The sequence below is a fragment of the Aphelocoma coerulescens genome, chromosome 1, assembly GCF_041296385.1.
Source record: "Aphelocoma coerulescens isolate FSJ_1873_10779 chromosome 1, UR_Acoe_1.0, whole genome shotgun sequence".
NCBI lineage: Eukaryota > Metazoa > Chordata > Aves > Passeriformes > Corvidae > Aphelocoma > Aphelocoma coerulescens.
In genome coordinates, this window is record NC_091013.1 from 9910631 (window position 1) to 9931382 (window position 20752).

The 20752-nt window shown below is 40.1% G+C and overlaps 1 protein-coding gene and 1 long non-coding RNA gene across 7 annotated transcripts in view; both read left to right on the top strand.

Annotated features, from left to right (window-relative positions):
- Nucleotides 1-20752, top strand: part of DMD (dystrophin) — a 1181986-nt gene that overhangs the window by 109632 nt on the left and 1051602 nt on the right. The gene's annotated exons all lie outside the window — the stretch shown is intronic.
- LOC138117858 (uncharacterized) lies at nucleotides 7339-14952 on the top strand. The gene is made up of 3 exons (XR_011154893.1): nucleotides 7339-7482; nucleotides 8020-8128; nucleotides 13690-14952. It is a non-coding gene; the product is annotated as an uncharacterized lncRNA (long non-coding RNA).

The following is a 20752-nucleotide window of genomic DNA, read 5'->3' on the forward strand; positions in this document are numbered from 1 at the left end:
AAATTACTTTGTTGTCTGTGCTCTGTGTTGTCTTGTTGACAGGGATAAGGCTATTAAACACTAAATGTTGCTGAGTAAAGCTGTAACAGTTTTAGAAAGATAGATGTTTCTAGATACACAGCAGTGAACCAGCCTTTAGAAAGTTTGAATGTAAAGATCAGTAAAACTAATAGCTAGTGTTATTTAGCTTGAGCATTTCCCTGTTTTGATCATCTACAAGAGGCATTTTAAATGATTTTGTAACTGCTGGGAGGGGAGATGTACTCATTAACAGAGAGGATCACTGGGGGATACGAATAGCCAAAAATAGTTCGGTGGTTTTGATGACAAAAAAGTAAAATGCTATTCTGTTTCATAGAAGGTCAGTTAAATCTAACCACAATTTGTCATTGTTGATCACGGTGAAACAGTGAGAGAGTAACCCCTATAAACAGCTTAAGTGCCATTCTCCTTTTCAGAGTAGCAGTAAAACTGTTTTATATTGCATATATTATATTTATACTCCTGAAGCTCCTTAATCTCTTCATGTCTCCAGAGTGCTGGCTGGCAATCACCATATAGTAGTTACTTAAAATGGTCTTTTCTCTGTGACGCCAGTAATTGTAACTTCATGCTGTCTGTGCCCATCACCCAGCTGACAATGATTTTATAGTTTGTTTCTGTTTTCTCTCTAGTATTTGGTTTTAGCTTTCTCTTTCACTGATGAATTAATAGGACACTAGGTGGAGCCAGCTGTTGATTATAAAAAGAGCTACAGTAATACAGGCCCGTCTAATGAGCAAGCCCCTGTATATAATGCTTATTATTAAAAATAACAATTTAAAATGTTAAGAATTGAGTTGAAACTTAGTCGTGAAAGTCTGTATCTGATGGGATTAGAGGAAACCATATATTCCTTTTCCTTTCCTTTTATTATCTTAGAAACTTGTAATCAAATATGAAAAATAATAATAAGGAAAGAGCATCTACATTCAATAAAGAGGGTTGGGAAGCAAATGAACAGAAATAGAAAAAGAAGAGAGAAGCAGCAATAAGAACCAGCAGATGTTTCTACTATAGATACATGCAGATATCCAGTTGTGTATCTGTACATCCTTTGCCTGATGCACACAGATTTTATCTCATCCTTACATTTAAATCTTCCTTCCGTTCTGTCTTCCTGAAGTAATTTATAGAGCTGACATCTTTCACTTTATATTTAGATATAGGACCCATGTTTTCAAATCTCTTCTTGGGAGGGTGTTCTAAAAGGTGTGCAAGGGCACAGACGGTTGTCACTCACATGTTGGCCAGACATAATTAAGAAAACTGTGGAAGGTTATTTACTGACTGAGGTGGAATCTGGTTGTATGTGCTCCTTCACATGATTCTGGTTATTAATCCTAGTCAAGGGTAAGGAATCTGTAGTCCTAGGCAGTGTGACAACACAAGAAAAATACACTCACTTCCACACAGATTTACAGATATGTACCTCAGGTGTGGTACATATATTAATTCTGCAAAGAAGAGACAGAAAACAGGGTGTATGTTGATACTTGGTTACATGAACTGAAGAGGAAAAAACAGGAAATAAGAAGTGTGAGATGACAGGCAAAAACAGAGATTAAGGATATGGGCTGGAGCAGTCTGGCAGAACAATGATAATTCCCATCAACCTCTGTTAAGTGAAGCACTCACAAGTTCAGTCAATGTCTTGCTCTTACAGGAATAAAAGGGAATTAGGGTAGGGAGACTCTCAAGTTAGTGAGAAAAGCTTGTGGAGGAGGGAAATGACAGCCGCCTAACACTCCAGGAGTAATGAAGTTTAGAAGACTGAAGACTGACCTTTTTGAATGTTATTAATAGAAACTTATAATTTTAGTACTGACATGAGGGTTAGAATGGTCCTGTTCATACAAAATCAAATTGCACAAGGACCTAGTGCTTTTTGGAGAAGCCTTGCAAGAAGCAATGCTACACTGTCAACCTTAAGAGACCTTTTTGGTTATGAGCTGTGCAGTTTGAGCTCAACAGCAGAAGCATGGGAGGAGATCAGCGTGGTGGAGACGAAGTCTGTTAGTTTTGTAAATCATTCAATATTTTGTTGTGTCTAGGCCATGATTAATTTTTTTAAAAAAGTTTATTTTAATGGAGAGTCTTAACCAGAAACAAGGCCTTTGAAATGTGTTATGGTGTCAGTACTGCCATATCTGCTTCTGTACATTTTCTGTCCACCAGCACCCCAGGACTGGCTCTGAATGAGCTCATCCTGGCATATCCTGACTTTTTTTTCTGACAAGAGAAAGATATGTGTAGTGTAGCAGCTCTTGGCTTCCTGCTGCTGGTCACTTGCTGCTTCACTCAGCTCGTGGTTCCTCCTGAAGAAGGTTGAAATTTTAGTTGGGAAATACCCACAAGTGTGGGGAACTGTCTGACCATCTTGGGTAAAGGTCATGAGAAGGTAAGCTAGAAGAAAAAGAAGATGTACTCCTTCTATCAGTCAAATCTGTCCTTTTAAAAATCCACTAGAATGAGGAAGAGGGCAGGAGGAGGGGAAATTAAACATAAGGTGAAGAATGAAGAGGCTTTGGGTTTTCCATGAGACAGTCATTTGATGAATGAATGGTAATCACCTTGCAAGAAAAGCATAAGGAAAGGCACATGTGGAAGTCAAATTGTCCAAGGGATATTCCTGAGCATCTGGTTACGTACTGCCAGAAAGCTTTATACAAAGACATATTACATCTACATATGTATCTAAGACATACATCTAAAATGTATTAATAAATTAAGTATATCAGCAAAGCGGGAAATATTTTTGTCCTTCAAAACCCAGAATTCACACTTCATAGGTTTTTAATTTAGTTATTCATACTGTGTAACAGAATTAAAATTACTAAGAATTTGGGGAGGGACATATTTGATAATAAATGCGAAAGGGTATCCTTTCTCTCCACCCCTATAGAGCTTGGGGCTTTTTTGGGTTGGTTTGTTGTTTTGTTTTTGGGTTTTTTTTTCACAGATTACTAAAGCTCATATCCCTGAAACCATGTATTTTAACCTCTCCCTCTACTCAGCCCTTATGAGATCCCACCTGGAGTACTGGGTCCACGTCTGGGTCCCCCAACACAAAAAACACATGGACCTGCTGGAGCGGGTCCAGAGGTGGGCCATGAAGATGATCAGAGGGTTGGAGCACCTCTCCTGTGAGGACAAGCTGAGAGGGTTGGGGTTGTTCAGCCTGGAGAAGAGAATGCTCTGGGGAAGCCACATAGAAGCCTTCCAGTACCAAAGGGGGACTTAAAAGGAAGCTGAGGAGGGACTTTTTACAAGGTTATGTAAGTGATAGGTCAAGGGGGAATGGTTTTAAGCTGAAGGAGGAAAAGTTTAGATTAAAAAAGCAAGATTTTTACAGTGAGAGAGGTAAAACACGAGAACAAGTTTTCCAGCAAGGTGGTGGAAACCACCTTTCCAAGTTTCCTTGGAAACATTCAAGTTGGATGGGGCTCTAGTTGAAGATGTTGCAGGTTGGAACAGATGACCTTTAAAAGGTCTCTTAAAATTCAAACTATTCTATGATTTCTTAAACTACAAGGTACAAGTGGTCTTGCATCTTTCCTGCTCTGTGCCACTTAGCTCCAAAATGTCCATGAGATTTGCTGCAGAACGGAGGATATGAACACAGGAGCTGTTCCTTGCAGAAATGTCCTGGACATGACAGACCCAGTGATGCAGTCATGAAAGAGGGAGAGCTGAAATGGAGGTGTGAAAGAAATCAGGGCTTTACCAGAAATGGAAGAATGGAAGTAATAATAGTTTTGCTTGCATCTTTCTAAATTTTTCTTTATGGTCTGAGCATCTGTGCATCAGAATAAGGATGCAAGATGCACCTGTTTATAAAAATCAGGAACTTCTGGCTGCACTGCAGTTTCTTTGGCTTTTGTTATCTTTAGAATAGATCTTAGTCTTAAAAAATGAAAATCAGAAAAGGAAATCAAGATCAGTCACACAGTTTTTTTCATTAGTAGCCTCAAGTTACCCAGCTTAGTGTTTTACATTATGATGCTGTTCTTTACAAGGTGTTTCTTTCATTTACATTTCCCTAAAGATCCTGCACATAGCACAACCAGCTCTCTGACTTGCCTGATGATACAGAAGCTCAAGATACTGAAATGGTCAAGGACATATGCTTGGTTTTGACCAATGCTGACAAGACTCATCTTTTTTTCTTTCTTTTTTTTCCTTCTCCTCCATTCACTCCTGCCCAAGACTTGCCACAACGGGGGAAAGCCAAATATCAGAAAAAGTTAAAGAAAAATTTGAACAAAAATTAAGCTAGTTGAAATTTGTGTTTTCTTAATCTATATCTAGTCTCACCTTCACCTTTTTGTGTCCTTCTGATGATTAGGAATAAAGAGCAGGAGGAATTTCTTCATGGGATCAAATTTTTTTAGCATTCACTTCTGCTCACTTATATTGATCTGTTTCCCTGAAACTTAAAAGCCACACTAAATAAAACCACCACATGCTGCTTTCTGTAGACTTTCTTTTTATGAGCAGCTTGTTATTTTTTGACAGCCATTATGCAGGTCACACTTGCTTTTGCAAAAAATAAAGCACTGATACGGGGAAGAAGTTCGTCATTTTATCTTTTTTTGTAACAAAAATCATTTGAATATTCCCACACTATGCTCATATTTAACACATCTTTATTTCCTCTTACTACAAAATATCATTTTTAATGGGAATTCCTCTGTAATTTGATATTAATGGTCCCAAATGGTATTTAACAAATATCCCTAGGTACAAAGACCACATTTCAAAGGGCGAGCTGAAATTTCAACAATTTGTTTAAATTAAGGGTTTTGACCAAAAAAAAGAAAAAAAAAGACTTTGCAATCTGAGGCTGGTTTTCATTCACTGTTGGTAAGGACTGCAAACAGTGAAATATGCAACCTGTTGTCTTCAGTAGTCACTGCAAGCCCTGAATTGTGACTGAATCAGGTTTGATAACAAGGCAGAAAAGGTATTAAACAACTTCATGTACATGAAAGATGTTATATTTATGTTCTTCTGAGTCATAATGGAAAGAATTTTTTAAACTGGATGCTTTGATGAACTAGTTTTGGCACCATTGAAATATTCAGTGACTGGAGATGGAAGTTAAGGTAGTTAAGAACTTTAAGATGTTTATGGTTTAGTGTCTGTGATGACTCTCAACCTAATAGTAAAATTACTGACTTCTCATTTCTTAGTGGCCTTGTTTTGAACTACTGAGTGGCACAGAGGATTTTTATCTTATATATGAATTTGGCACTCAGCAAAACATTTCAAAAATAGTTAAATAAATTGCCAGCCAGTGTTATTAAATCTTTGTATGCATATGTCTCTTCATGTATTTCTGCAGAAGCCAGGAACAAAAAGTATGTCAAAGATGTTGATAAATCCCAGTAGTTTATTATATTTATTCCCAGGCTGTGTTATTTTTCAAAACTTCATAAATTATGAGGATTAGGTAAGCCATCAGTTATGATGCTACCTGAACTAAGAACAAACAAATCCTAAGACAGAGAGGGTTTTGAGGAGACTCTTAGGCTACTAATTTAAGAATGTAATGGGGAAGCAAAAATTGAAAATTCTTGACTTACTCTGGCTCCATATACCAAGTGAAACCAGCACCATCATATGCCCTCAGAATGCGAAAAGTCAGATATGGTTTGCTTCCTTCAGAGAATCCATTCTTTAATTTCTGTTGAGTTCCTTTAGCAAGCTAAACGTGCTTTAAGTAGTAATACCTCATTATCTGTCATAATAGCTAATCCCACACTTTTCTTACAGGCACTGTTTGGTGAACTACGTGGGCCTAAATGTGACTTTGAATCATCAGCCTTAGACAAAGTGTTAGTGCAGATGATAAGGGCCCTGTAACAGTAGGGAAGTGGTAAACTGCTGAAGAGAACCAATTAGGGTTATTCCTCCGGCAACAAGCAGATGAATTTTTCCTTAATGAGTCCTTAGTGAAAATGGTATTTACTGTGATATTCTGCATGACCTGGCTGACCCATCAAATAAAAAGCAGCTCAAGCAGCTCTGCTGGGCTACATGTAGCACACAATTTCATAAACCTAACTAAGCCTAGGGAGCAGAACATTTATTGATTTATTATGATTTAATGTGAATGCTTTATTATCTATTTTGTGACATCAGTGTATGTGGCATGTGAGAAATCACACAAAAAAGTGGCTTTGCTTTAGGGAACAATATGTAATTAATGTGAAAGGTCTGCTTTGTATCCTGAAAACCAGGCACAGAATGATGACTGCAAACCTTGACTGGCTGTGAAGCTGTAAATACCCTAAGCAGAAAGGGGATTGCATTTTATGGCATTCTTGGTACTCACAGTTTGAGGATTTTACACTGAATGAAAATTGTATTGTGCAGAGATGAGCCACCCATTGATGATTCTGAGATGCCATGGAAACAGAGGTACCCTTATTAGGTATTGCAGTTTGTGTGTGAGCCAGAGATAGGTAAGTCACTGGGAATCCTCCACAGCCCGTACTTCAATAGAAACACCTAAATTGAAGGAGAGGGAGAAGAAACATCTGCATTGAAAGAGAGAAAAAACGAGCCAGTCAATTAGATGAGGGCAAGACAGTAGTGTCAATTCAGAGGACTAACTTATTCTGCTGTTGCTTCATGCAACTTGTTGGTGTCTGCCAGGTCAAGAGATAAGTTTTTACCTGAGTGAACAACCATTTCAGAAAAGCAGTATTATAATTCAGGAGAGAAAACACAAGGTATTTGGTTTGTATTGCAGCATAGTTTTCTGGTTTAACACCTCGCCTCTGAAATTTTAGAAATACGAGAAAGTACAAAGAAACTACTGAGAGGTGTGTCAGTGCTGAAATTGTGAGTTTTATTTTGTTCTCTGGGATTTTATTAGTCCCAGCTCTCTTAAGTTAGTGTACTGATAGTGCTGGACAGAGCTGCATTGACAAGACTAGAAAAGCAATTCTCTGTGCCCCCAGCATAGGTATGGGACTGGGAAGGATTGGCCTCACCCACATCAGCACTCCCCTGGATGGAGATGTGGAGGGTCAACAGTGCACAGAGGTTTTGGGAGTGGTGATGCCTCTTTCCTAAGTGACTGTATTTGGTATAGGTGGCAAGGTTGATGGCACCAGGGGAGGGGGCTGCAGGGGTGGCCTCCATGAGAAAAGGCCAGGGGCTCTCCTCTGCCTGATGCAGCTGGTCCCAGCCAGCTCCAATGGATCCACTCCAGGGCACAGCTGACCCCACAGCCAAGTTAATGGTGCCTCAGGACAAGCCTGTTTAAGAAAGAGGAAAGCACTGCCCTATGGCAACTGAGGGGAAAACAGTGTGAAACAACAGGGAGAAGACCAGGGTGCTGGGAAACAGATTCCTCTGCAGCTCTTGGAGAAGACCATGCTGGAGCAAATATCCACAAGGCAGTCCATGGAGGACACCGTGTCAGAGCAGGTGGGTCGGCGCTAAAGGAAGCTGCAGCCTGTGAAGAGCCCACAGAGGGGTGGGTAGTTCCTGAAGGGCTGCAGCCTGAGGGAGGATCCAAGCTGGCTCAGGGGAAAAGTGTGGAGAGGATGGAGCAGAAGAGAGGAGCTGTTACAGACTGAGCACCATCCCCATTGCCCATCACCCTGTGCCCCACAGAGTCTGAGTGGTGGGGAAGGAGTTGGGAGTTAAGGAGAGCCTGGGGAAAGAAAGGACATGGGAGGCAGGTATTTCAATAACTTTATTTTTGCTATCCCATTCTACATTAATTGGTAATAATTTATATTAGTTTCCCCCAAGCTGAGTCTGTTTTACCCATGACAGTAACTGGTAAGTTACTCTCTGTGTTGGTCTCTGCTGGATTTTGCATTCAGTTTTCTGCCCCTGTCCTGTTGAGCCTGGGTGGGCTCACTGAGGCCAACCCACCACAGTGAAGTTAAACAGAATTATTCCACCTGAGCTTTCCAAATTGACAGAACATAATGACTCAAGCTTTATCATTTTTAGGGATAATTGATATCAGAATGTGTTGGTGTGGACCACAGCTGATACTTGGTAAAACAAGAAAACTTATAAAATGAAACCTCTCTCCACTTGAAGCAGAGTCACTCCAGAGGTATTTATCCAGAACTTGCCCTGAAAAGACAGATGAAAATACATTGTACAAAGTGCATTATTACTATTTTAAAGCTGCTGTAGGTTGTGTAGACCTGAGCTAGGGTTAGGGGCATGAGGAATTGTATTTGAGTAACATGCCTTGCATTACATTTGTGTGCTAGAGAGGGCATTATCAAAATTTTTCCTTGGCTGTACTCATAATAATAAAATCTTGAGTTTAACCAATTCTAAGGATGTTTCCTTACTTTTAACCACTGAAAACTGAGAGAGATATGGTGCTGTGGCTGCAACAGGCTATTAAATCAAAAGGGTAAAAAAAAAGAGAAAAAACTTTATTAAAAAAAATGCCATAAAAATAATCACAAGAAAACCATTTTTGTCCTTAAAAAAGGTGCTACTCAAATGGGTGTCTGTGGCATTTCACAACACACTGGTTGTACAGATAATATCTGTTGTTCCTAGCAGAGTTGGGGGGAAAAAAAAAAAGCTATTACAGCATTTGAGTTGTTTCATCATTCTGAGATAATCAGTGAAGGAAAAACACATTGTGTCTTCAAGTTGAGAAGGTGTCAAGAAATGTCATATGGGTCTGCTGTCAGATGGGGAAAAAGCAGGATGTCATTTGCAGGATGATGGAAGCTGTCTGCTGGAACAGGTTGTTTTCTGGAGGGTGGGCTCCTTTTCCACCACTGCTAACATGATCCAAATTTGAACCAATGCAGTTGTTCAATAAAAGGGTTGTCTGTAAAAGGAAGGTTGTAAGCTTGGAGAGTGAATGGAGGTGGGATGGAGTCTGTCCAGAGGTGTTCAGGAGCCAATCTGGAGTACCCAGCTGAAGCCTTATGTTGCTGATGTCTCAAGACAAACTTGTTTAAACTTAAAAAAAACACCAAACAAAAAAACCTCAAAAAGATAAAATATATGCAGGGAGCACTGCCTTGGGACCATCTTATCTTATTCATTATTGATTTCAACTCTGTAACTTAAAACAAAAAGGTTTGCTTCCCACCATTGACCCTCTGAGCTTCAGACATTGACAGTCTGATAGTCCTAGGCTCTTTTCTGAGTGGAAAAGAGCAGGAGTTTCTCTTCCAAGATTTCACTAAAAAATGGGAAAAGCCTTATTTTAATTATTGCGGTTGCAGGATGGGAAGCCTAACTCAACAAAAAGGAAATGTAAAGGACTTGGGAAATTTAAGGAGCTACACTTTTTTTGTTGGGGCCAAGACAGTTTTTGCTATTTATTTTTATTTATCTGTTGGTCTTTGGATTGTATAGCAGGTCAGCAGTGGCTTTGGCACACTTGTCAAAATTTGTGAGGTGGATGTTATTTCTGGCTTCTTTATGGGTAAATTAGAGAACAGGCTTAAACATCAAGGTGAATGTTAGGGTTCAGTGGAGACACCCATAGAAATCTGGCTTTTCTTGGATATCTCTCCTACCTTCAGTGAAACGGACTTGGGGAGGAGGTAGCAAACTGATTAAGAAGGCTCGGGTTCATGTCTTCATCTGTTCCTTCTGGAGGTCAGTCAAAGTGTATTTATGGAAGCCTGGCAGTACTTTCTCTCTCCTTGTAACCAAAGAAATGAAATTACCCCAACCCATTACTTGAATAAAATGTTAATCTTCATTGTAGATGCAATTTTAGATTAGATCTGTGATGTTTCTTTGTGCATTCTGGCATGTTGCTTTGCACCTGTAAGTAATTCGTCTTGGTGGTAGTGCTTGCAAGTGGTCTGGAATAGTCCAGTTCCTTGTAGTAAGTAATGAGCTCAAGAACGATGTTTTAGATATGTGGTGAGTTACTACAGAACTTGAAATTGAGCAAGAGAAAGCTCATCTATACATGCAGCAGGATTAATTTCATTCACTACCTTATTGTAGTTTCCTAAATTCTGGCTTCTTCTTTCAGGTGTTTGATACTATATTGTCTACCATGTTGCAATATTGAATATTTTGATTGCTAGTATTAATACTACTGCTATTTCAGGAATAGAGTAGGGCTTTAAGGATTGTCTTTATTAAGCCACAATAGGTATGAAGCAGTGAGATTTTTTTTTTTCCTGACAGGAGAACTCATAAGGGTGCGGTAGACACACCCAAAATGTAACAGCTTTAATTTCTTTCTGTAACCACTGGTTGAAGAATGAGTCCCTTAAGAGTTCAGAAGAAGAGAAAAGTTACTTGGTTCTAAAGAACACACCAAAGAACACATTTTTGTGTATTTTTAGAAAATGCTTGTTTTTCTCCATGCATTTCAAGTGACTCACAGCATGGCTCTCTCATGGTGCATGCATTCAGGTCAGAGGAAAAAAAATGACAATTCGAACCCTGAAATATTTGCTCCTTTGTAATCCTATCTACAGTCATTTAAGATCAAGCCTGAAGTTTAATATTAAAGTAAATGTTGTTAACCCTGGAAAGTAAACAGCATGAGAGTGATTGAGCTTTTTCCCCTCAGGAGCATGGATAGGTGGAGAGCAAAAAACCTTGAATAAAATAATTAAGAGAATTAATTGTTTCCCTTTTACCTACTCAAGTATTTTATTCTGTGTTTCTGAACACTGAATATTACATGTCCTCTGGGGGAAAAGTCCTTGTGATTCAGACTTTGTAGTGTTGAGAAAGCCAGCATTACATGTAGGGAGCTGGACTGAGAAAGAATATTGACAGAAGGCTGTTCCCAGGCAGGGAGATGCTGCACCACCCTGCAACACGTGCATGTGATTGCTGACAATGTCCCAGCACCATGTGAAGCAGCCTGGCATCTCACACTTAGTGTCTGAAGGTCACCAGGTACACCACTGGGAATCTGCTCTCTGTTCAGGTCTGTTTGGAAACACAGGAAAGATTGGGGTTTACAGGGGAAGAGCCCCTGTCTGAAGTTTCATCCCAAGCTTAGCTGTAACCTCATTTAGTGTGAGAACTACTAAGTTCACTTCCTACATCTTCTGTCTCGAAGATTTTTAGACATTAGTGGTGGAATACCTAGACTTCTCCCTGTGAACTAATGTTATATTGATTATTACAGGGCAAGCATGTTTCTTCCTTTATCAGTTCTCCAAAAATGCAAGAACATATCCAGGGAACCTGAAGAGCAGTTTCTACAGAAAGGAGAGTGTTCTTAACCTTATGAACGCTTTCTTTCTAGAGCTTGTTTAATATACTTATTTAATGGTCCCATATTCTTTATAAAATATAGGTATAATTATGTTTTCATTTTGTGAATCAATACTTAACATTTTTTTTAAAGTGATGTGTTCTTTTATTTCATGTTATTTTCTTTTCACCTCTTATTTTTACTTTTTAATATTTGCTACATCTTCCATGCACTTTGACTCTTTTTTTTTTATATGTTTTATATGCTATATTTTATGATTACTGTAGGTGATATTCAAGATTGAAGGTGCCAGTAGTTAATACTTACATGAAAATTAATGCATATCGTTCTCCAGAGATATAAAAGAAATTGTCTGACTGTTGAAGCTCTCATATAAAAGCTAAAGTGACATACCTATTTCGTGCATCACATCAACCTGTTTTGCATGCCACTGTCATCCTAGCTGAAGTTGTGCAGGATTAGACTGAAACCAGGCAAAGCAAACAGGACAGGTATATTGCTGTCACTTCGAACTGTGTGTGCCACATTGACTCTTGTGTCAGATATGCTTAAACTGAAAAATAAGCAGTGCTTGTGGTCTTGGTCACCTCCCAGCCACACTCAATAGCTGTGGTAGCATTTACTGCTCTGTAAAATTGACCAGTCTCCACAGACTACCCACTTTGTTATTAATATAATTGTGGAAGTTAGTAATTCTTTAGCTCTTGGATTGAGTTCAGATTTGTGTAATTTCTATTACATATTGAACTCCCTTCTCCTACTCATCAGCCCTCACTACTATTGCTGATGCCCTGGCTAGAATTACCCCTCGAAAAGGACTCTGTCCAGAAAAGACAGCTCTAACTGAACACATTCTTTGGCCCTTCACTAACATGTGGCTTTGTTTTGAGCTACCCTGCATGTTGTGTCACACATAGAAGTAGTTATTTGATTCTGAATTGTCAAGTTACCAAGAGCAGTTTTTTAAAAGAGAAAGAAGTTTTCTTTGGATTTAGATTCCATAAGACCTTGTTTTTGGAGGTTTTTTCCCACATTTGGAGGATATCTTGTCTACTTCTGTGTAGCTATTTTTAGTACAGCTGGGGAATCTGTGGGTCATTGTGTCATATTCTCTCAGCTTAATTTGCTGTTACTTATGCTAATGAGGCTTGTGGCACTGGGCTTTTGCTTCACTTTGCCATTTTGTCACTTCTGCAGCAGAAGCCAAAGGTGACTTTATCCACTTCAACTGTGATGCTTCTTAAGCACATTTTGCATTTCCTGTGATGTAGTCCCAGAACTCTGCAAGTCAGACTGTCTCAATCTCCTCCTAAGAGCATGGATCTACAGCCTCCAATTTATTCTTCCTACTGTCCAGACAAAGCTTGTCTAAGCTTGCTAGGAAAGTAGAAATGTTTTTTATATACTCACAGAATGCTTTGGATTGGAATGGACCTTAAATATCATCTAGTTCCAACTGCTCTGCCACGAACAGAGACATCTTCCACTAGATCAGGTTGCTCAAAGCCCAATACAGCCTGGCCTTAAACACTTGAGGGAGGTAAAGACTTACATGGAGACTTTGGAAGTCTGGAAAAACTGAAATAAGAAAACACTGATAGGTAATACTTATGTATATACACTCATGTATTCCCTCTTCTTATGAGATAACTGTATTTCATATTATGTCAGGGTCTTACCTCTGAAGTACTCCAGTGATTTGTCATCATGGGTGTATTCTGTCTGTTTTTGTATCTTCTTGCTTCCCTCTAGAATATTGAGCTAAAGAGGGAGAGGAGCAAGATTTGGGAACTCTCCTTTTTGTGCCTCTATGTGCCTTTGCTGACCCTGTGAATAAAAACTAGCCAGAGCCTTACTAATTTGTTCAGCTTTTGCTCGGGTTGCACTTACCACAAAATTTAGCTCGTCTCTGCTAAGTTTAGGTAAAGTCTATTCTCTTCACCTTTGTTTTTCTAAAGTGATGCAGTGAGAAATGCCAATTTCCTACAAGCTACATACAATTAAAACCTAGGGGGTTTGTAGTCTGGGTTTTGCTCCAACTTGTGCATCCTCTGAACTAAAAGATATGCTCAACCCTCTGAGAGAAACTTTTCAGTCTATTGATAGAGCTCCACATATCGTACTCTGGCTTTTGACAAGGAACTGTTAGAGGTTTTAATCTTGATTGGCCTTTGAAAAGTACACAGAAGCCTTCAGTGTCCCCAGGCAGAGTCATGTTCTTTTCCTGTTTTCCCTCTGTGTCTCTCCAGGTTTTCTGAGCCTTGCATTTTGCATGGTTGTTGTCATTGAAAGCAGGGACAAAGGTGCTATTTGTCTTCTCCTACTCAAAGCAGGAGGAGAGCAGATGCTCATAGGAATGGTGCTAATAATCTGCACTAGGAATGGCAGTACATCTAGTAGGAAACATCCCTGGCTGACCATGTTTTCCACTGCTTTAGGGCACAACTACAGAATGCAGTGAAGAGAGTCATGCCAACTCTAAATGAGCCAAATCTGGAACTGCAAACTGTTTAGCAGTGTTGCACAGGAGGATGGTGAAGTTGCCAGACCTGCAGATTCTCAAAACATGCTGCATCCTAAGGATTTGTCATATAATCAAAGGAAATGGGATGTGTGTGGGGAATCCCAAGAAAGTACTCTGGAAAATTTATCAAGACTTATGCGTGTGTGCACACCACAGATTCACAAACAGACAGAGAGATACTGCCATCCAGCTATGTTCACAGTACTCTTGAGGCATTTCCTGCAGGAAACACTTTAAATGTGGTAGCCTTGTAATGATTTCAATTTAGTTTGAGGCTAAAAAATTAACTAGAAAGCTATCATCACATGTCTAGTAATAAATCTCCAATGCAATATAGTTCTTAATTTCTGCAGTTGCCTTTAAGTTAAAAAGTAAATAAAAGCAACTCCCTTTAAGCTCGGTTTCCCCTAAAATTGGAATCACTTGCAACTGCAGAAACAGAATGAAGGTGTTTATGGCAGTCATGATAATTATGGAACACAAGATTAACCTGGCCAGGAAAGATAAATATCTTGGTATTCACTGCAGTGATAAACTGACTTTGGAATGCAGCCTGACACAGTGGCAGATGAAATTTGATTTTTCTAGCTATACATAGCTCACAACGGGCCTCTGTAATATTTGTTGAGTCTAAACGTCCTGAGAACCTCATGTTGGTTTTTTAGCATGGGTAGTTATTCTTTTGCAATATTTTGTGGGAAAAGCCTATACTTTTAATGCCGAAAATAGGTAAAAATCTTTGAAAGATGCTAGAAAAGAAAAAAATACTAGATCAAGCTGTTGAACATGTTTTTTTGTTTTAACTGTGAATTAGGGCTTTCACAAAGGCCATGTATTCCAGATCTGTCTGTCTAAATAATCAAGTTGTATTGGTATTATGTAACATGATCGGTCTTAAAAAAAAAAAAAAAAAGTATGTTTCTTCCAGGAGGGAAGATCAGATTTGTCTAGCTGTGATTGACTGCCACAAAAATAGGCTAAATATATATGATTTGTGAAGAAAAATACTGTAATCTTCTCCCTATATTGTGGGTGCAAGGAAGATGATATGATGGTGGAGAAGTCAGAACAGTTACTTAATATTTTCTGGTCTGGTTTTTCTGTGTCACCAAAGTACTATTGAGAAATATCTGCTCTCTGTTAGTTTCCAGTGATGTCCTCTATATATGGAGAGAAGTTTCACAGTTACATTTATTCATTTTCTTAAATAAATAAAAGCCTTTCAACAGTTTCCTCTTGAAGAAAAGTCTCTAGTAATTTCAGTAGGTTGTAGAATATTTGCCTCAAGTCTTCAGTGTCCTGCCACTATTTGCAGGGAGTCCCTGGTGCTGAATTTGTGTTCTGTAATACACTCTTCTTTTTCCTCCTGAGGTGAAGAACATGGATCTGAACTACACGTGCAAGGGGGCTCATGCAGCACTGTGTTCTCTTCCTGTGCACTGCCAGCTTCTTTCTGTGTGAGTCAGAGAATTTAAGACCAGGGAGGACCATTAGATCATCTGACCTTCTGTAAAAACCAGATCATTACATTTTGCACAGGTACCCATGTGTTGATCCTGGTAGCTTCTGTTTGGCTGAAGCGTAGCTCTGGGAAAGACACCCAGGAAGGCAGCCACAACTGCTGTGTGCATTACTGCTCTTGGCAGTGTGGTTGCACTGGGTAATCACCCTTTCTAAACAAACACGCCTTCCGTAGCTGAAAACTTGCCTCAGTCTTTCAGCTCACTCAGCTGGCACACTCTGCTACTTGTCACTACAAAGCTTCTCATTCTTAATTTTTAGCTTCACTTTGCTTGGCTTCATCCATTCATTGACTTTGTCAATCGATGTGTTGTTTGATGACTCTGATTTCAGCATGTTCTTGGCCAACGTTTTTCTGTGATCTCTCCATGAGTACATTTCTCAAATGTCTTCACTTTATAAATGTGTATTTCCCTGGTTCCCCTCCCTTTACTGTGGATTACTTCTCCTCTTGCATTCACTGTGTGTTAGCTACACAGTGAGTGGTGCCTTACACCTCCTCTTCAGCTGTGCGTACAAACACAAATTATAATAAAATTAAAGACCTCATATTTGAGACATGCTTTTGTAACTGGTACTTGAAAACAATTTTTCATCAAGAAACTGTGACCTGTAACTAACTGACTGAAGCGAGTAGAAACAACTCCATTTCGTGGCTGTTTTTTCTTTTGAGGAGAGAATGGAAGACTACGATGACAGAAAATCTGAATTATTGTATTTCCTAAAGAATGGTACAGTCCCTAAAAGGACAAAAAGATGTTGTTTTCAGAAAGTTAAGCTTGAGGTATGGGTCTTGGATTAATAGCCCAGTTGTCTTCCTGGCCTCTTCCAGTGTTGACCTGCACATCAGCCCAAGGCTCCCTCCACCTTTTCAGGTGTATCCAAGTCATTATGCTTTTGAACTACATTCATACATGCACAGACAAATCTGAGAAGTCTCTTATATTGGTATTTTTCGTCATTCCATGTATTACACAATGCTTTTTTTATTTCTTGCTCCTACAACTCATTGTAGAAGAAAGGCTTTTTGAAATAGTTTCCTTCAGCGTCAGAAGATGATCAGAAGCTCTGTGTGTACTCACTCACTGATGCCCACTGCATCCTGTGCATCTTTCTTTGAATTCATTGTTTCTTCCACACCCCAATGGTAAGTGAAAGATGAGAGGAGTATGGGTGATCTGTTTTGGTTACAGACTTGGTTCCTGAATCTTTAAGCTTATTTTAGCACCCCAGCATCCGTGTTTCAAGTGTTAACAGAGTTTTATTAGTAATTAATAATATTTTATTATCAATTAAAAGCCCCCTTTCTTGTTACTATAATAAACGGCTTTGATGACTAGTACTTTAATGTTTGGACACTTAATTTAAGAAAGACTGGCAAATCACTTCACTGATTTCTGGGAGCTTAAGGACCAATAGAATTGACAGTTGCTTGCTTTCCTTCTCCTAGAATTTGTTTTGATGCTGGATACTGCCTTAACCAGACTTTGGAGACCAAAGTTTGCTTGCTGCTGCTCAGAGTTCATGTTGATACTTGAATCAGCAAAGCTCCTGAGCATATGAAAACTCAGTGTATGTCCTGAGCTTTGAGTGTATACCTTTTTTTTCAGAAGAAATCCTTGTGCTGAGGCAGTTAGGCTCATGGAGTTTGTAAAACTTAACACAACAAAGGTGTTGTTCTCATCTATAAGCTGTACAGGATCCAATTCAGCAATCATTTTTTATTCATGCGCTCAATTATACAAATAATTTTCATGCCTTTTGTGTTTAGAGGGTCATAATTCAGTATGATTCTTTGATGCAACGGTCAAAATGTGCTCAAAAATTATTTAAGCATTCAAGATGCTTGAAGTTGTTGATTTTGTGCACCTTTTACAGAATGTGTGTGGAAGTCCTGTTTTAAAAATACTTTTCCAAATTATGTTCTTGGTAAGGAGGGTATCACCTCAGCAAGGTTTCACCTGTGAAACTCCCAACAGAGTTTGGCCATATTAACACAGAAATAGCTCACCAAGTTCCTAAAAGTGATTTAAATCTTAGTGCAGGTATTGTGTGATATTGAAGCTGACAGGTTATTCGGTTTTACCAAGATTAATCAAGTGGGTTTTTTTTTTAATTACTTTATTTTTGGAGAAAAGATAGGAATGTTGTCATGCACCAGTCTTTGTCAGAAGGTCAGAAATTTCTCTGGACATAAGCCTCTGCTGCTGAAGACGAATATTGTTTGGGACGAACTTAGAAAAAAAATCTGTTAATATTCCATCAAGCCTCTCACTTCCCCATAGGCTTTTGAGGTCCCCGTTGAGCTTCAGCATGGTTATTATCAGTAACCTCAGCCTCTTCCTGTGTTGTCTTTTGCAGACAGTTACGAGCTCCCTTTGTCAGTACTCTGAGTGCAGATTTATTTATTCTGACCAAGCTCCAGATGCACTAAAACCTGGGCATGCTAACACAGTGATAAATAGATCTTACTAGGCTTAGTACCGTGGCTTTAACAGTTTTTTTTCTTTTAACTGGCTTTGTAGTTTAGTGGCTCAGATACTCACCAGCCCCATACAAGTTGCGTTTGGCTGAGGGCAATGGCAGAAAAAGTTTGTATGTGCCTGGAGAGCAGGCAGGGGGTTGTGTTTGCCTTGGAAGACCTTGCTGATATGACTCAAGAAAGTTAATTTCCTTGAGCTCTGGCTGTCAGCACTAAGGAAAAATTAATTCAAAACCAGGCCCATTGACTGCAAAGGCCAGTGGAGTTCATTCCTGAAAATCAGTTCTTGTTGGAGAACTGAAAATTTCTCCTAATGATAAGTGAGTTAAAAAGGAAAAATGGGACAAAGAAGACAGAAGATGGAGAGGTGTGGGCAGGTGGAGAAAAGCTAAAAGTACAGCAAAGAAGAAGGTGAGAGTGACAGAGAGATGGACAAGGGTTATTTTTTGAGTCATAGTGACACTGTTGGGGCTGCCCGAGGCAGCACAGCATCCAGCTGCAGACGTCCTTGCCTTCTGCTGCTGCAGGCAGGGGTCAGCTGCAGCAAGCAGGGAAAGCTGTCAGCTGCAGCCTGCAGGGAAAGCTGTGAGCTGCAGCCTGCAGGGAAAGCTGGCTCCTTCACAAGGAGCGAGCCCCAAACAAAGGTGGTGTAAAAGCGTCGGCAGAGGCAAAGGACAAGAGAGGAATCTCTGTGTAGGTTCCAGCTGATTTATCACCAGTGGAAGGTCCAGGGACAAAGACAAGGCAGTGAGAGAGTACACAATTTTATATGGGGGTGGAACAAAGGGAAACAACCAATGGGGATTGACTGAGAAGGAGGAGATAACAGGGGAATAACCAATGGGGATAACTTAAGGGAGGGAGTTACATGGACCAACCAATGGGGCATCGAAGAAGGGAGAACTTTCCAGAACTAATACATAAGCAACTAGGGGAAATACATAAACATGAATTTATACATAAAACTGGATGGAGAACTCCTGAACCAATAAACTTAAAACATGTAAACTAAGTACCACTAGGAACATGGGAACTTGCCGTAACCACGCGGTGAGAATCAGACCTCTGTGTTCTGGGGGGCTCTCCCACAGTCCTCTGAATGCTCTGCTGCCGTGGCCACTGCCACATGCACTGCAACAGCATAGGCATAACATGCTTCTGGAAAATCTGCATCTGGGAATACTGAATAGAAGCCTGCATCTTGGTAAAGTCTGTGAATTTCAAGCTTGAAGGGCAGAGAGAAAAGTGTCATATTTCAGATTGCCTCAAAGTCCTAGCTGAGTAAAACTATTTAGTGACTATTTCAGGTAATAGGAGTGTCTCAAAAGACTTCCACCTACAAAATGCCACCAAATGGAGAGTTTCTCTTTAATAACTCATCTTCCTTTAACTGCAGCTGCTCCAGGGGCCAGATATAGAATGACTACATTATAAATATCAGGTTTCCAGGCTAGGCCAATGGTAAGCTGAAATGTCAGTTTGCCTAGTGCAAACACTTGATGTATGTTGAGCAGAATAGGGAATAATGAGGTTGGAGACTCTCTCTTTGCTCCTGGTCATCTCTCTTTAGAATATTTTTCTGAGTATATGCTTGAGAGGGACTAGATGCCTGGTACCATTTCATCTCCTCTGTTCAGAAAACATTCGCCAACTTAATGTGCAGAGAGCTGAACTGCTAATGCTCTGCATGAACTTGCTCATGGCTGGACTGTCAGGATGATTCTGCTGTGACTTTAATGAACTAGCTGTGAGACCAATTACACCCTGTAAAAGATGTAATGGTTAATTAAACTACTGCAGTTGGTGAAACCTGAAGGCTACTGAAATACTAGGTGTGTATCTGGAAGTGAAGTGAGGTTGAAACACACAAGAGTTCTTTCTCTTCTTAGATACTTGCCTTTAATATGTCTAGATGAGATGAGAAACTGAATAAATTCAAGAACATTTCCTTTTTAAGAGATAGGGAGTTTACTTAATGATTCCAAACCTGACCCTTTCATTCCTGTTTTTAATGCACCATAACTTTTGCCTTTCTCACATCAAAGAAGAATGAAAATGGCCCCCCGCAGAGATTGTGAACGCTGCTCTAATAGTGCTAGCAGTGAGAGGTTGATTTTCAGTTTAAAACTTGTCCTGTAAGCAGCAAGTGCCTGATTTCTGCCCTTTCCCACCATCTTCTCTCTCTGGGGTGTGGGTGACTGTGGCAGTGCTGCAGCCCTACGTTTGCCTGGCATGTTTGGCTACTGCACCCACTGTGGTGGCTGGATGCCGAGGGGAGAGACTGGGGGCTACACTACCTCATTTTAGCTGGTTGGTATTTTGGTGTCCCAGCTATGCTGTGCTTGTAAGGGAGGACTCATGCTAATGTCTTGTCTCATGGGAGTATTGAGGTTTTCTCTGGTCATGAGTTCCTCTCAGCCTGGTGGCCTGGTGTCACAGGAGTTTATCATATCTGTAGGAAAAGGGGCTGGGCTCTAGCGGCATCCTCCTCCAGTGGAGCTCAGAGCACCCCTGCTCATCTGGAAGGAGGGGGAGCACTGCCACAGCAGCACACAACAGGCAGAGGTATGCTAACACCAGAGGGAGAGACAGATCCCACTTGGCTCCGGGTACTTCCATTGGGACAGTGGTCAGGAGCAAGAGGTGCCATGGAACCACCTCTGGAGCTCTCTCCCTCTCTGTCCTGGGAGCAGTAGCAGGAGCACTGCCACTGCCTGACAGAAAACTGCCTGGGATGGGTCAGGCCAAATGGCTGTGCCAGAGAAGTTTTTGCTTAGCTTCTAAACTCCGGCGAAATCAGGCACTGTGTGATTTCTCTCAAACCACCAGAACTGCATAAGAGGGGGAAAAATGAGAGACAGAGGGAAAGTAGGAGATGTGGCTGTAAGAATGGCAGCTGGGGAAAAATGGGTCTGTGTGTTCACATGCGCTGTGCCTGTGTGGGGAAAACAAAATGTTTCAGTCTGTAACTACA